General features: G+C 37.2%; 1 protein-coding gene across 1 annotated transcript in view; it reads left to right on the top strand.

Annotated features, from left to right (window-relative positions):
* The window catches only part of LOC131849874 (rhophilin-2-B), a 107,536-nt gene that overhangs the window by 10,649 nt on the left and 81,550 nt on the right, over positions 1–15,337 (top strand). The window lies entirely within an intron of this gene.

Raw genomic sequence — 15,337 nt, 5'->3', positions numbered from 1 at the left:
TTTTGATAACATAATGACAGCTACGTTGTGAAAAAATACAACAGCAATAAGTCCTATTATGGTAGATCTGCGCAGTGCGGTGAATAGTTGGATTTATAAATAAGCTGGCGACGCAGAGAGAGCGAACTTAGCATTCCATCACCGTGCACAATCTGGGTCCATGTGGCAGAATCTGGATCCATGTGGCAGAATCTAGGTCTATTTGGCATAATCTGGGTCCATGTGGCAGAATCTGGGTCCATGTGGCAGAATCTGGGTCCATGTGGCAGAATCTGGGTCCATGTGGCAGAATCTAGGTCCATGTGGCAGAATCTGGGTCTATGTGGCAGAATCTGGGTCCATGTGGCAGAATCTGGGTCCATGTGGCAGCATCTGGGTACATGTGGCAGAATCTGTGTCCATGTAGCAGAATCAACACAAGGATCCATCCATGTGTCAGAGAGGGAACCTCCTCCCAGTTCCCGGGACTTATAACCCGGGTGTAGGTTTAAGGCAGGCATGTTATGGATCGATCCGAAGCTCACCAGTGAGGCACCACTCATTAGGGTCCGGCGGTGGCGTGCAGAGGCTATTCCCTGCACACCTAGATGAAAGGTCCCTTCGATGGGAACCGTGCTGGTGGTCTTGGAGAATGCATATGCGATCCCACGGTGATATGTTCGAGGAGGAATAGTCGTCAGGTTTTTGGCCGGTATAAATCCTGCAGTCCCCATTTGGCCCCTAAGCCGGTGGGCCGGTAGGCGGTGAAGATTGTAAGGGATGTTATGGATATGAAATATCGGATACGTATAGGTTTCGGATATAAAAATGATTATTATATCGGATAGGGATATGGATGCGGATATGAAATTATTTCGGATTATCCGTTAATTTCAGTTACGGATATAAATTTTTTAAGGAATTTAAAAGTAAAATACAAATAGCTAATAAAATGGTTACATAACGTGTCTCAATTAGGCTCCGCCCCTATCCGATATTATCCGAAACTTTTATTTCGGATTCGGCTACGGTTACGAATAATTTTTATATCGGATATCCGATAGTTTCGGTTACGGTTACGAAGCTCCTAACAGCCCTGGTGTAAGGGGCCGCTTGCCGACATACGCCAACATTCTTAAAATTAACTTCAAATCCATAGCGCTGACAATATTATCTGATTGCACTAAGAATGAGTGCGTAGCGATTTCTATCTTGATTATCACATGCCTTACTTGTTACTCTGTAATTATTTATATAAATAAAACATATATTCAAAAGAGCAACACTCATGTTTTTGCTCACTATTGTGACAAATTCACCAGGAATTTATCACAATGGTTTCCAAGAGATCGACCTAACATGGTACATTGCTAGCAATGGGGATTACTATTTCCCATTACTAACAATCCCCTCCACCAGTCCAAGATATTGCACGTACATATTGTACACCGCTTCTAACCTTGACTTTTGTAATGGTGATGCGAAAAATTATCCATTTCCGCATACAAGGCTGGCACCGCGGCGTGCCGTGCATGCGATGCGTGTAACACTAATGAGATATCATTATTAGATAATGCGGTTTGTGTTCAGCCCAATGAAACATCGCTCACGTGTCTCTCTTCCTTGTGTCATTCAAACTAAATACTACCAATTTCTAACCGGGTTGACGGGGGGGAAATGGTATTGTTAGTAATGTGGATTGATGATCATATTGCTAGCAATGTATCGCAGGTTGACCTCCAAGCGGTTCCCCTGGAAACCATCGTGATAAATTCTTGGTGAACTTGTCACGATGGACCAACAGACCTGACCTCATGTTCATCTTATCATCCTCCACTGGTACCCCGCTAGCGTACACCGTTAGCGCAGGCGGGTGCACCATTCCATTATCAACCATAAAAAAACCGGTTGACGACTCAATTTGTTGTAACAATTAGTCAAGAAAATGGGTCTTTCTTGCTTATGACACGGCGATTATTCTAGAAATTCTAATTTGATACAAAACTAGCTGTTCCCGCGACTTCCTTTGCGTGGTAAGGAGGAATAATTCTTTCATACATATTTTTTGGGTTACTTGAACCGTTTACGCAGTGCACGCAACGGAAGTTTTTGCAATCTTTTTCATTGCAGCTCCGCTCCTATTGGTCGTAGCGTAATGTTATATATCCTTAACAAATGGACTATCCAACAAAGAATTTTTCATTTCGAACTAGTAGTTCCTGAGATTGGCGCGTTCAAATAAAGAAATAAACTTTCAACTTTATAATATTAGTATAGATCTCAAACAACATTTCATGCACATAGGACCTAATATCGATCCCCGTTTGAATTCAACGAGGGATCTATCTGAGGGGAGGACCCTGTCTGCAACTAATTCGTCTGTTTCCACCAACATATGCTCTTTACAAATATTAATATTATAAATGCGAAAGTAACTCTGTCTGTCTGTCGCGCTTTCACGCTAAAACTACTGAAGCATTTAAATGAAATTTTTGTACACAGATAGTCCAGACCAGGGTAGGCGAACCTTTACGCATCAACGTGCCTTTTTTCCAAAAAATCTTTAATGGGGTCATTGACGTGCCATCAAATAATTTTGACTTTCTGATTATTTGGAAAATAATAATAATAAATACTATCAAAACTCTCTATGAAATAGAGTAAACAAAAGAGGTACATTTTAGATTGTTTTCATTACACGCATAAATTAAATTACTGTAAAATTAGTGTGGCTTCTGTTGCTGCAGGTTAGATGACAAATAATTTATGTCAGGCTTGTACGATGTTACTTTTAGCAAAATGCATGCTGAACTGGATTCATCTGTCAAACGGTTTCTAACCGAGTTTTTAATGTTATTCATCTCTGAAAATAATGACTCGCAGGCATAGGTAGGTGGAAATATTGTTGAAATAGCATGAGCCAGCTTCTTCAAACAGTTTTATGATCGACGACGTGCCCAAAGTATTGTGTCGCGTGCCGTCAATGGTACACGTGCTATTGGTTCGCCTACTTTTAATGCAACAAAACACGTCACAGATTTATCTCCATCCCATCCAGTTCAACTAGTAACTTCAGTAAAGAACTGGCAGTCATCGTAATAAATTAACCAGAAAGTTATTGCGATGTTTCTAGAAGGAACCGCCTGGATGTCAACCTCGTGTGGTTCATTGCTAGCGATAGGGTTATCCACATCTATACATATAAATAAAATTGGAGTGTCTGTTTGTAATATTGAAATAACCGTTTTTTACTACATGCATATGAATATAAATACGGTACATACACCAAAAAAATATTTTTTACAATTTCTGTCTGTCTGTCTGTTTGTTTGTTCCGGCTAATCTCTGACATGGCTGTACCGATTTTGACGGGACTTTTTTTGGCAAGTAGATGTTATAAGGAGTAACTTAAGCTACTGTATTTCAGAAAAATAAAGTTAAATTCCACGCAAACGAAGTTCCGAGTACGGCACTGAAATAATAAATTTATTCTTTTAAATACTATATGAATGACTCCTAAGTACTTGGAGTATGATATGAACGAATCCAGGAAACTCGAACTTGAAACCGGTCTGGTTTGTAAACAGGCCGCGCGCAACTATTGTTCCGTGGGGGTTGTTATGGTAAAGCTGTTATGGGAAACCATTTGTTGATTCACCTGCTGTTGCATCGAATACTATCTGTATACATATAAATATATATATATATATGTTATAGTATTTTTTTTTTATGTAGCTGTTCCCCGCGATTTCATCCGCGTCCGTCTAAGTTACTCCTTATTACATCAGCTACCTGCCAATAAAAGTCCCGTCAAAATTGGTCCAGCCATTTCAGAGATTAGCCGGAACATACAGACAGGCAGACAAAAATTGTAAAAAATGATATTTTGGTGTATGTACCGTATTCATATTCATATGCATGTAGTAAAAAACGGTTATTTCAATATTACAAACAGACACTCCAATTTTATTTATATGCATAGATTTGTATTTGATCTATAAATGAATCTGTATTATTGTAAACATGTACAACATTTATTTGAAAAGAATACGAGCTGAGTTTCTCGTCAGTTCTTCTCATCTCGAAATCATTCCGAACTGACGGGAGATTTGACATATCATAAGAGTCTGTAATAGACCTAAATAAATAAATAAATAACCCTGGACAATTAACACAGCGCCATCTAGTCCCACGGTAAGCAGAGCTTGTGTTATGGGTACTAGACAGCTGATATAAGTAAATAAATAACCCTGGACAATTAACACAGCGCCATCTAGTCCCACGATAAGCAGAGCTTGTGTTATGGGTACTAGACAACTGATATAAATACTTAATTTTTTTTTGTAAGTATATATTATACATATAAAACACCCAGACCGATACACACAATTATACTCATGAATACAAACGTTTGCACCGTGCGAGGAATCGAACCCGCGACCATCGGAAGTAAAGTGTGGTAACCCGCTAAACCATAGAGGCCATCTACATTCAAGAATATTTGATTTGATGACTAGAAAACAAACCGCAATGAGGAAATATAAACAAATCGATTCAACTATCAAAATCCTATACCAATCACCTGGGATTGAACCTGTCATACTTACATGGAAACCATAAATATGCAGGAAGTAGCTGGACACCGCGCACGGCAGTTGGAAGGTGCCTGCGTGTGTGTGAGTCATACACGATCAGGTTGCAGTCAGGGTTGTCGATTCAATCTTAGTTGGTGCAGTGATTTTTTTTAAACCATTTACGACGACCTCGGTGGTCTAGCGATTTAAGACAGTTAATTCTGATGATTGCGGGTTCGATTCCTCGGACGGTGCAAACATTTGTATTCATGAGTATGATTGTTTGTATTGGTGTGGTTATTTTATATGTATATTAATTTTAATGTTTATACTTTAAAATACGAGAACTTAACATTGTATTATATTATTAAAGTATATTAAATATAGCGTATTACAAATTCAAATTCAGAATATCTTTATGCATGTAGGTCTATTACAGACTCTTATGATATGTCAAATCTACCGTCAGTTCGGAGTGATTTCGAGATGAGAAGAACTGACAAGAAACTCAGCCTTTATTATTTTCAAATAAATGTTGTACATGTTTACAATAATACAGATTCATTTTTAAATTCAAATTTGGGAGAATAGAGTGACCATCAGCATATGATATTGCAAAAGCAAATAGTCCAATCAGTGTTCGTAACCCGAACAGACCAGTCCCCACAGTAGACACAACCCTATTACGTCACACTCCACTTGCGCGTGCGCAAATTGATCGTTCCACGCTAGTCGTCTCCCTCTAACATTAGCGTTCACATATTGCCGTCTCCGTCGCACGTAACTGTGGTCTCGTACAGTTAACTGAGTACCAAGTGATAGATGGCACGTTCCTACTTAATGGGTAGTAAAAATAACGGCGTTTGACCCCCTCCGATCCCCCGTCCAATTCAAACGGGGATCGATATTACGACGGTCTGAGCCGAGGTTCGAACCCCTAGCGGTACCCTCAGACGAAAGTCGTATCAGTCAGGCGAGAGTCGAGTCCTTCAGCCGCTCCATAAGTCCTTCCTTTGGTTTGGAGTGCCATCTGCACTCGCTGTAAAACGCCAGCGGCCAAAAGCATTAGAATAGTCCGAAAAAAAATGGCATTTACTGATATTGATCAATCACGCTCTTGTGATCTTCGCTCTTCTATTCTCCTGCCGTATACTCCTTCTCATCTCAATTCTTCACTATTTCTTCTACTAATCTTGCACTTCCTGTTGGCCTCAGAAGGTGTCCAACCAAATTCAGCTTCAAGAGATCCTTGCGGGAACTTTATTCAAAATTTCTCTCTCTCTCTAACAGTATTCAGCCATAATTAAAGATATATACCATAATAGCTGTGCCCGCGACTTCGTCCGCGTTTTATAGTGACCTTGACCAAATAAAGAAAAATAAATAATCTAAGCGATTCTATAAGTTTCATTGTTCTAGCTTCATAAATAACAATTTTCCATACAAACTTTCATCCCCTATTTTATTTTACACCCTTAATTTTTAAATTCAATCAGCAACCAAATTTTTTTTTATATATATAGACTATTATTAGACGTGGAATTTAACTTTATTTTTCTAAAATAAAAGTAGCCTAAATTACTTCTTATTACATCAGCTACCTGCCAAAAAAAGTCCCGTCAAAATCGGTCCAGCCATTTCAGAGATTAGCCGGAGCAAACAGGCAGCACAAAAATTGTAAAAAATGTTATTTTGGTGTATGTACCGTATTTATATTCATATGCATGTAGTAAAAAACTGTTATTTCAATATTACAAACAGACACTCCAATTTTATTTATATGTATAGATGTATAGATTACGTGTCACGTTGTTTGTCCGCGATGGACTTCTAAACTACTGAACCGATTGCAAATTCGATTTGCACATTGTGTGCAATTTGATTCAACTTGAAAGATAGGATAGCTTACATCTCAATTTATAGTCGCAATATTATTTTATTCAAGAACCTTAGACACAGCGACGCGTAGCTGTAGCTACTCGTCCCGGCTTGGCACTTGTGTACATGTATTATATATATAATCCATCCTCTTGAATCACTCTATCTATTAAAAAAGCCGCTTCAAAATCCGTTGCGTAGTTTTAAAGATTTAAGCATACATAGGGACAGACAGCGACAGCGACGTTGTTTTATACTATGTAATGATAATATACGGAACCCTTAGTTAGCGAGTTAAACTCTATCATTACTTATGTATATTAACTATACAAGACCCTATGGACGGGTAACTAATTATAATTTATATCGACGGGTCGTAGGTTCGTGACAGTCGGTCACGAGTCACCATGCGAGTGTTAATGAGTGATAACTGACGCTATGACCGCACCATACACTTGTATGTATGTATTGTCCAGGGTTTTATTGTATACTAGCTGTTCCCCGCGACTTCGTCTGCGTGGAATTTAACTTTCGTTTTATAAAATAAATGTAGTCTAAGTTACTCCTTATTAAGAACAGTAAGCTTAGTAAAGACTACTGAACAGATTTTGATGAAACTTTACAGTAATATAGGTAATGCATCAGAATAACACCTAGGCTATATTTTTATTAAAATTTAACGCAGGTGAATACACAGCATAACAGTAATAATAATCTCAGGACAATTCATACAGCGCCATCTAGACCCAAGTTAAGCTAGCTAAATCTTGTGTTATGGGTACTCGACAACTGATACAAATACATAGATTTTTTTATAAATACATATTATACATAGAAAACACCCAGACTTAAACAATCATACTCATGAATACAAATGTTTATACCGTGCGAGGAATCGAACCCGCGACCATCAGAAGTTAGGGGGTGTGTTAAACCGCTAGACCACAGAGGTCGTCATATGAAGCTACTATTTAAAATCGTTTATTAATGCAAACAAAAAATCAAAACCCCATATTAAATGTGTTGTACAGGAATCGAACCGACGACCATCGGATTCGTTCCGTGTACTTAACCGCTGTACTATTGAGGTTATTAATTTCCTAGCTACACAAGACCTTGCATTTACGTGGTTTCTTCGTATTTAATAGGCTTATACATTATTTCAATAGGGCGTTACGTGCCTGTTGTTACAGAGGGGTTGCTACCCCTAAATGAGTCATACGTCGGGGTGGTACCGTCTTTTTAAATTATACTTACCACCTGTACTGTTTATTCTTCCGAACTAGCTGTATCTGTGAATATATGAATATAACTTTATTTTTCTAAAATAAAAGTAACTTAAGTTACTCCTTATTACATTACCTGGCAAAAAAGTCTCGTCAAAATCGGTCCAGCCATTTCATACAAATTACACAAACAGACATATTAGACAAACAGACAGACAGACAGACAAAAATTGTAAAAAATGTGATTTTTGTGTATGTACCGTATTTATATTCATATGCATGTAGTAAAAAACGGTTATTTCAATATTACAAACAGACACTCCAATTTAATTTATATGGATGAAGGAAAAATATAAGAAAAATTAAACGGAAAATTGTACAGGAAAATCGCGTTAAGACCTTGGTGACTCTCGCATGCCATCACAACACTTATGACCTTGGAATAAAGGTTATAATTACTTGCAGTTATTTATCCTTAACCATTTGTACAACCTTCAAATTAATGTACATTTATCTTTATGGTATCTCCATAACCTTATATTGAATAGTCGTGGCCAATCGCGGGTTCGATTCCTCGCACAATACCTTAGCTACTATCAATTCGGAATGATTTCGAGACGAGAAGAACTGACAAAAATCTCAGCTCGTATTAATTTCAAATAAATGTTGTACATGTTTACAATAATACAGATTCATTTATAAATTCACATTTGGGAGAATAGAGTAACCACTACAGCATATGCTATTGCAAAAGCATAGTCTAATCAGTGTTCGTACAGAACAGACCAGTCCCCACAAGCAGCACCCGTTCACGAGTATGACGGATGAGCCAGTCATCATTACACTCAACCATATTAGAGGGTGCACATCGACCCGGCCCACCACGCCGCCACAAGTTTGAACTTTATAGCGAGCATGACTGTTTCAAGTTACTCCACTACGTCATTTATATTATTTACAGCATAAACTGTACCGACACAGTTGTCACCCTGTTTTTTTTTTATTTATTATAGCCTTTTATTCAGACGTTCTTAATTAATTTATATATATGTGTGTATATATTCTTTCTTTTTATACTATATCTAGTTCTTGATCGTTTGCTTGCTTCAATGCAAAGGCCTCCTCTAATCTTTTCCACTCTGTTCTGTCTTATGTCATCCTGGTCCATGTCTTCTCTGCTGTTCTAATTACTTCATCCTCCCATCTTCTATTTGGTCGTCCTCTTTTTCTATGTTTCTTCTCTTCTGTTTCTTTTTCTAAGACAAGGTCTTGGGTACCAAGTAGTTATCAACTTGCTCATTCTTTACACGTGTGACCAACCCAGCGCTATTATAGCTGTCTAGTTGTAGCATTTATATCTTGTGTTTTAGTTAAATTTCTAATTGTTTGGTGGTTTATCTTTTCTATTTTGTCGCCCTGTACCTAATGAGTAATATTTAATTTACTTTACAAAAAGTTTATAATAACATATCCTACTTTATTTTTGGTAATTATACTTTATCCTTTCACATAAAGTATGCAAAAATACTTTATTTTCAACCTCTACTGTGATGCGTAAAACAAAATACTCATTATGGGTACTTAACGATTTATAATTACTGAACGAACTCACAGATATCACTCACTAATCACTATCGACGAAAACAGCACCCGGTCACGAGTATGACAGATATACTATGAAAAGATTTTGCTAAAACGCTGCACTGCTGCCTACCCTTTGTACAGTATGAGGCGTGTAGATATAACAATAGATATAAGTGTCGTGTGCCACGTGATAGATAGAGTTTTGATTAGTTGTTAATAAGCATCAGCCTTGAACCACTCGTGGCGACCTCGCATACAAATATGCGGGAATCAGAGCATGGCACCGTGACTGCATGTCGCGGGAGACACGCAGCTCAACACTTTTATAGAATAACAATTAATAATACTTCATATTAAGAATTAAAAAAAACATAAATAGCGGCAATTTTATTTTAAATTCAAATTAAGAATAGCAATGAAAACATAAATTGTCACAATTTTATTTTAAATTCAATTTAAAAATGTCAATAATACAAAAATAACCGCAAGATTTATTTTAGATTCAAATTAAGAATATCAATGAAAACATAAATAGTCACAATTTTATTTTAAATTCAATTTAAAAATGTTAATAATACAAAAATAACCGCAAGATTTATTTTAGATTCAAATTAAGAATAGCAATAAATACATAAACAGCCACTTTTTTTACTTCATGTTTTAATTATTTTTTATTGAATTCCCGATATTTCGGTAGTGTTTCAACCGCTGTGGTCACGGGTAAACTGAAGAGCAGCGGGTAGATGGTAAATAGAGTTATGGGCAGATATAATCTTCTACCTTCATTTGTTTCTTTTTAATTTAATATAGATATAACCCTATTTACTTCTAATATATTAATGCCCAGGGTACTGAACAGGATAATGAACGACAGGGGAAAAAATATTTAATACAAAAAACTTGATTGTGCTAAACGGCTAAAATGTATAAATAATGTTTTTTTTTATTTATACAGGAATAAAAATAAAATATTTTTTATAATTATTATATTATAAAAATGAACCTAAAACTAAAGGAGTCCCCTTTGAATGGCTAGACTATTTCTTTGTCCGAGATAGCTGCCAGCTCTTCGGTCTTAAAAGGAGTCCCTTTAGGTAAAATTCCGAAGATACTGGCAGAGTTTCCCCTTTGAATGGCTATAGTAATTCTTTGTCCGAGGTAGATGCCAGCTCTGAGGTCTTAAAAGAAGGCCCTTTAGGTAAAATTCCGAAGATACTGGCAGAGTTTCCCCTTTGAATGGCTATAGTAATTCTTTGTCCGAGGTAGCTGCCAGCTCTTCGGTCTTAAAAGGAGTCCCTTTAGCCAAGGTTCCGAAGATACTGGCGGCGTTCCCCCTTTGAATGGCTATAGTAATTCTTTGTCCGAGGTAGCTGTCAGCTCTTCGGTCTTCTGTGACGTAAACTTTTTTGTTAGATTTCATTAGATTAGGGTAGACCGTAGACCAGAGTGACCGACATAGCCCGAAGAATTGCGACACTGAAGTGGCAATGGGCAGGCCACATAGCTCGTTGGACAGAAGGCCGCTGGGGCAATAAAGTCCACGAATGGCGACCACGAACCGGAAGACGCAGCGTGGGAAGGCTTCCAGCAAGGTGGACCGACGATCTGTTCAAGATCGCTGGAAGGCATTGGATGCGAGCAGCGCAGGACCGATCGTCGTGGAGACCTTTGGGGGAGGCCTATGTCCAGCAGTGTCTTCCGGGCTGCGATGATGATGATGAAATGTAGAAAACGACTCGAGTCAGTAATTCAACGTAGTTTCCAATTCTGTAATAGTCTGTAACATAATGCGCTCTCCTGAACACCACTATGTTAGTCCGTATGTGCACGTTGTGTGACTAAACATCCATACTCCACTGGGTTATTAAATAGGCCGTTACATCAGCACACATACAAACAGAATCTTTTAAAAAGAACGTATTAAAATGTAGACACCATAAATACAAAAATTACGAAAAAAATATATCAATATTTATATATTTTTACTACCGATCTACACTAATTTATAACAAAATCCCGGAAGGCATAAAAGAAGAAAATTTTCATTTATTAAAAAAAAGGCTCAAAGATTTGTTGACTTTATATTTACTAGGCTTGTAAAAGAATTCTTGGCTGACGTACTGTAGTAGCTATGCAGGCTTCAATTTCATCCTAACAAACAGACAGACTAAAATATGCAGTGGCATCTATGAATCTGATACACTCTTTAAACAGAGTCCATGTGTATTATTAATTTGTTATCTATATGTAACATTATTGTATGTGCATATGCAATCTATACATATAAATAAAATTGGAGTGTCTGTTTGTAATATTGAAATAACTGATTTTTATTACATGCATATGAATATAAATACGGTACATAAACCAAAACAACATTTTTTACAATTTTTGTCTGTCTGTCCGTTTGTTCCGGCTAATATGCTGGAAATGGTTGGACCAATTTTGACGGGACTTTTTTTGGCAGGTAGCTGATGTAATAAGGAGTAACTTAGGCTAGTTTTATTTTAGAAAAATAAAGTTAAATTCCACGCGGACGAAGTTACGGGAACAGCTAGTTATAAATAAATATATATATTAGTTGTCTAGTACCCATAACATAAGGTATGCTTACCGTGGGACTAGATGGCGCCTGATCTGACCCTACAACTGTAAGACAGCTTGCACCCGCCAGAAACTAAAATACCATCCTTATCATCTGGATGAATGGCGGTCCTGCACAGTGCGGTTTTCTAGAAACTTATCGCCACGCACGACCACATTGTGGAATCACCTTCCAGCAATGCTATTTCCGAACCGATACGATATTGAAACCTTCAATAAAAGAGCTTATTCATTCTTAATAGGCCGACAACGTACTTGCTAATCATCTGGTGTTGCCGGTGCTCATGGGCGGCGGTAATCACTTACCATCAGGTGAGACGCATGCTCGTTTGTCCCCTGTGTTATATAAAAAAACTAGCTTTTGCCCGCGGCTTCGCTCGCGTTAATTTATCCCCTTAGGGGTGGAATTTATCAAAATCCTTTCTTAGGGAATACCTACGTCATAGTAGCTTTATGCATACAAAGTCTCAGCCCGATCGGTATAAAATTGACAAAGTTTCATATAAACTGTCACCGCCTATTTTATCCCCTTGGGGGTATAATTGATAAAACTCATTTCTTAGCGGATGCCTACGTCATAACATCTACCTGCATGCCAAATTTCAGCGCGATCCGTCCAATGGTTTGAGCTGTGCGTTGATAGATCACTATGTCAGTCACCTTTGAGTTATATATATTTAGATGTAAATATATAGAAAATTCCAAGTTATGTTATATGGTTGTATGTCTCAGGTGAGGCCTGAGACATACAACCGTAAAATGTATCATGAACTCCAAATATATCGCCTACCCATCACGATATTATCCCTGATGACTCAGACAATGAGTCGGTTTTATTTGTGGCAGTGTTATCACTTAACACTATCTGCTTCTCAGATTTATTAATCACGTAGGATCTTATTTATATCTCTATGTTTGAACACGTAATTAATTGCCGGAAGAAATGATAATCTGAAAGTATTAGAAGGATTTGCAACAAACCTTGTTGAATTTGATAACTTGAAGTGTTAGATATCATAAGAGTCTGTAATGGACCTACATAAATAAAGATATTTTGAATTTGAATAAGTTATTAAACATTATGCCACAACCATTGATAACTCTTATAAATAGTCTAATCTATACATATAAATAAAATTGGAGTGTCTGTTTGTAATATTGAAATAACCGTTTTTTACTACATGCATATGGATATAAATACGGTACATACACCAAAATGACATTATTTACAAATTTTGTCTGTCTATACGTTGCAGCTGATCTCTGAAATGCCTAGATCAATTTTGACGAGACTTTTATTGGATGTAATAAGTAGTAACTTAGGCTACCTTTATTTTAGAAAAATAAAGTTAAATTCCACGCGGACGATGTTACGTGTATAGCTAGTAGATAATATATATATATATATAAATATTATAACATACGTGACTTGTGAAACATAAAATGTTTTATTATCGAAACTGCAAACGTAATTCTAGTTACTTCGTATGTTGCCAGTGCATTGCGTATGGGAGACAGATAATACAAAATATGTAGGTACTGTTTTGAAATTAAAACATTTAATAACATGTTTATAATTCCATATTACTTTATATTAATTTAATTTGATAATGTAATAGTTCACCCGCCTGCGCTAACGGTATACGCTGGCGGGGCACCAGTGGAGGCTGATAAGATGAGCATGAGGTCAGGTCAGTTAGCACATCGTGAGAAATTCATGATGGTTTCCAGGGGGAACCGCATGGAGGTCAATCTGACATGGTACATGCTAGTAATGAGGTCATCAAGCCACATTACTAACAAACCCCTTCCCTCTAATCTCCCAGGGGATTTTATGGATTATAAGAATAGAATAGAATAGAAAATCATTTATTCAAATAAACTTAATTTAAGCACTTTTGAATAGTCAACATTTTTTTAAATCTACCGCTTATGCGGAAAGCTGTCACATCACAAGAAGAATAAGCAAGAAACTTGTGTGTTGCTCTTTTAAACAATCCTTGTAAGTTTACATTTACAAGTCGAAACGTGTGAATACAAACTACCAACCAACACTAATTTATTTAGGCTATAATGGAATGGTGCACCCGCCTGTGCTAACGGTTTACGCTGGCGGGGCACCAGTGGAGGATGATAAGATGAACATGAGGTCAGGTCAGTTAGCACATCGTGACAAATTCTCCAAGAATTTATCACGATGGTTTCCAGGTTCCCTCTGGAGCATGGAGGTCAACCTGACATGGTGCATTGCAATAGGATACCCCCATATTACTAACAATCCCTATTCCTCACAGTCCCCTAAGGTTTGTCGTCAAACTCGATGCCTTGCTAATGGGGCCTCGAGGTAAGTACCACTTAGGGGGTTGAGGATGACCTGGTTAATATTTTTTTTATTCTACTATGATGGCAAACAAGCTTACGATACGATACCAATCTGATGGTAAATGGTTACCGTAGCCTATGGACGCCTGAAACACCGTGGTGTCACGTGCGCGTTGCCGACCCTTAAGAAACCTTAATATACCATTCTTGAAAAACCCCATGCTGTAGTCTCGTGAGAAAACCTCGGCAGGTAGTTCATTCCACAATGTAAGTGTACGCGGGAGGAAGCTCCTCTGAAACCGCACTGTCCGAGACCACATAGGTTCCAGCGTGTGATGAATTCCCTGTCGATGGCGAGCGGTGCGATGGTAAAAGATGGCCGTAGGCATCAAATTCTATAATTTCCTTATCTGTTCCACTTAACATGACGTGGAATATTAAAAATGTTTCACAACTTAGAGATATGATAATATAACAATTATTATATCTCACAATCGTGATTGTTATTGGTGAGTACACTTGTGAAGTGTTATAATTAACAATTAATTATGTTTATTTGAAAAGAATACGAGCTGAGTTTCTTGTCAGTTTTCTCACCTCGAAATCATTCCGAACTGACAGTAGATTTGACATATCATAAGTCTGTAATAGACCTATATGAATAAAGATATTTTGAATTTTGAATTTTTGAATTGTACTGTTTAAACAGAACAGCTCAAAATGTATTATATGTATTGAACAAAAGAAGATATTAGAAGGCAAAAATTAGACCTGTTACAAGAACTTCAAAATTGTAAAACAAATTTACATGATAAAGATTTTAAACTAAATAAATTAAAAATAAAAATTCAAGAGTTATAATATCTTATATTATATATAAAATTCTCGTGTCACAGTTTTCGTTCCTATACTCCTCCGAAACGGCTTGACCGATTCTCATGAAATTTTGTGAGCGTATTGAGTAGGTCTGAGAATCGGCCAACATCTATTTTTTCATCCCCCTAAATGTTAGGGGTAGTCCACCCCTACATTTTTTTTTATTTTAAGGCAAAACAACGTTTGCCGGGACAGCTAGTTTACTATATAATTTAACAAAAATATATGAGTGTGCTCATACATATAAATAAAATTGGAGTGTCTGTTTGTAATATTGAAATAACCGTTTTTACT

This window comes from Achroia grisella, unplaced genomic scaffold (assembly GCF_030625045.1).
Source record: "Achroia grisella isolate CSIRO2021 unplaced genomic scaffold, CSIRO_AGI_Agris_v1 utg660, whole genome shotgun sequence".
Taxonomy (NCBI): Eukaryota; Metazoa; Arthropoda; class Insecta; order Lepidoptera; family Pyralidae; genus Achroia; species Achroia grisella.
Note: the sequence above shows the minus strand (reverse complement) of the source record. Positions and strands in the feature narration are given on the sequence as shown.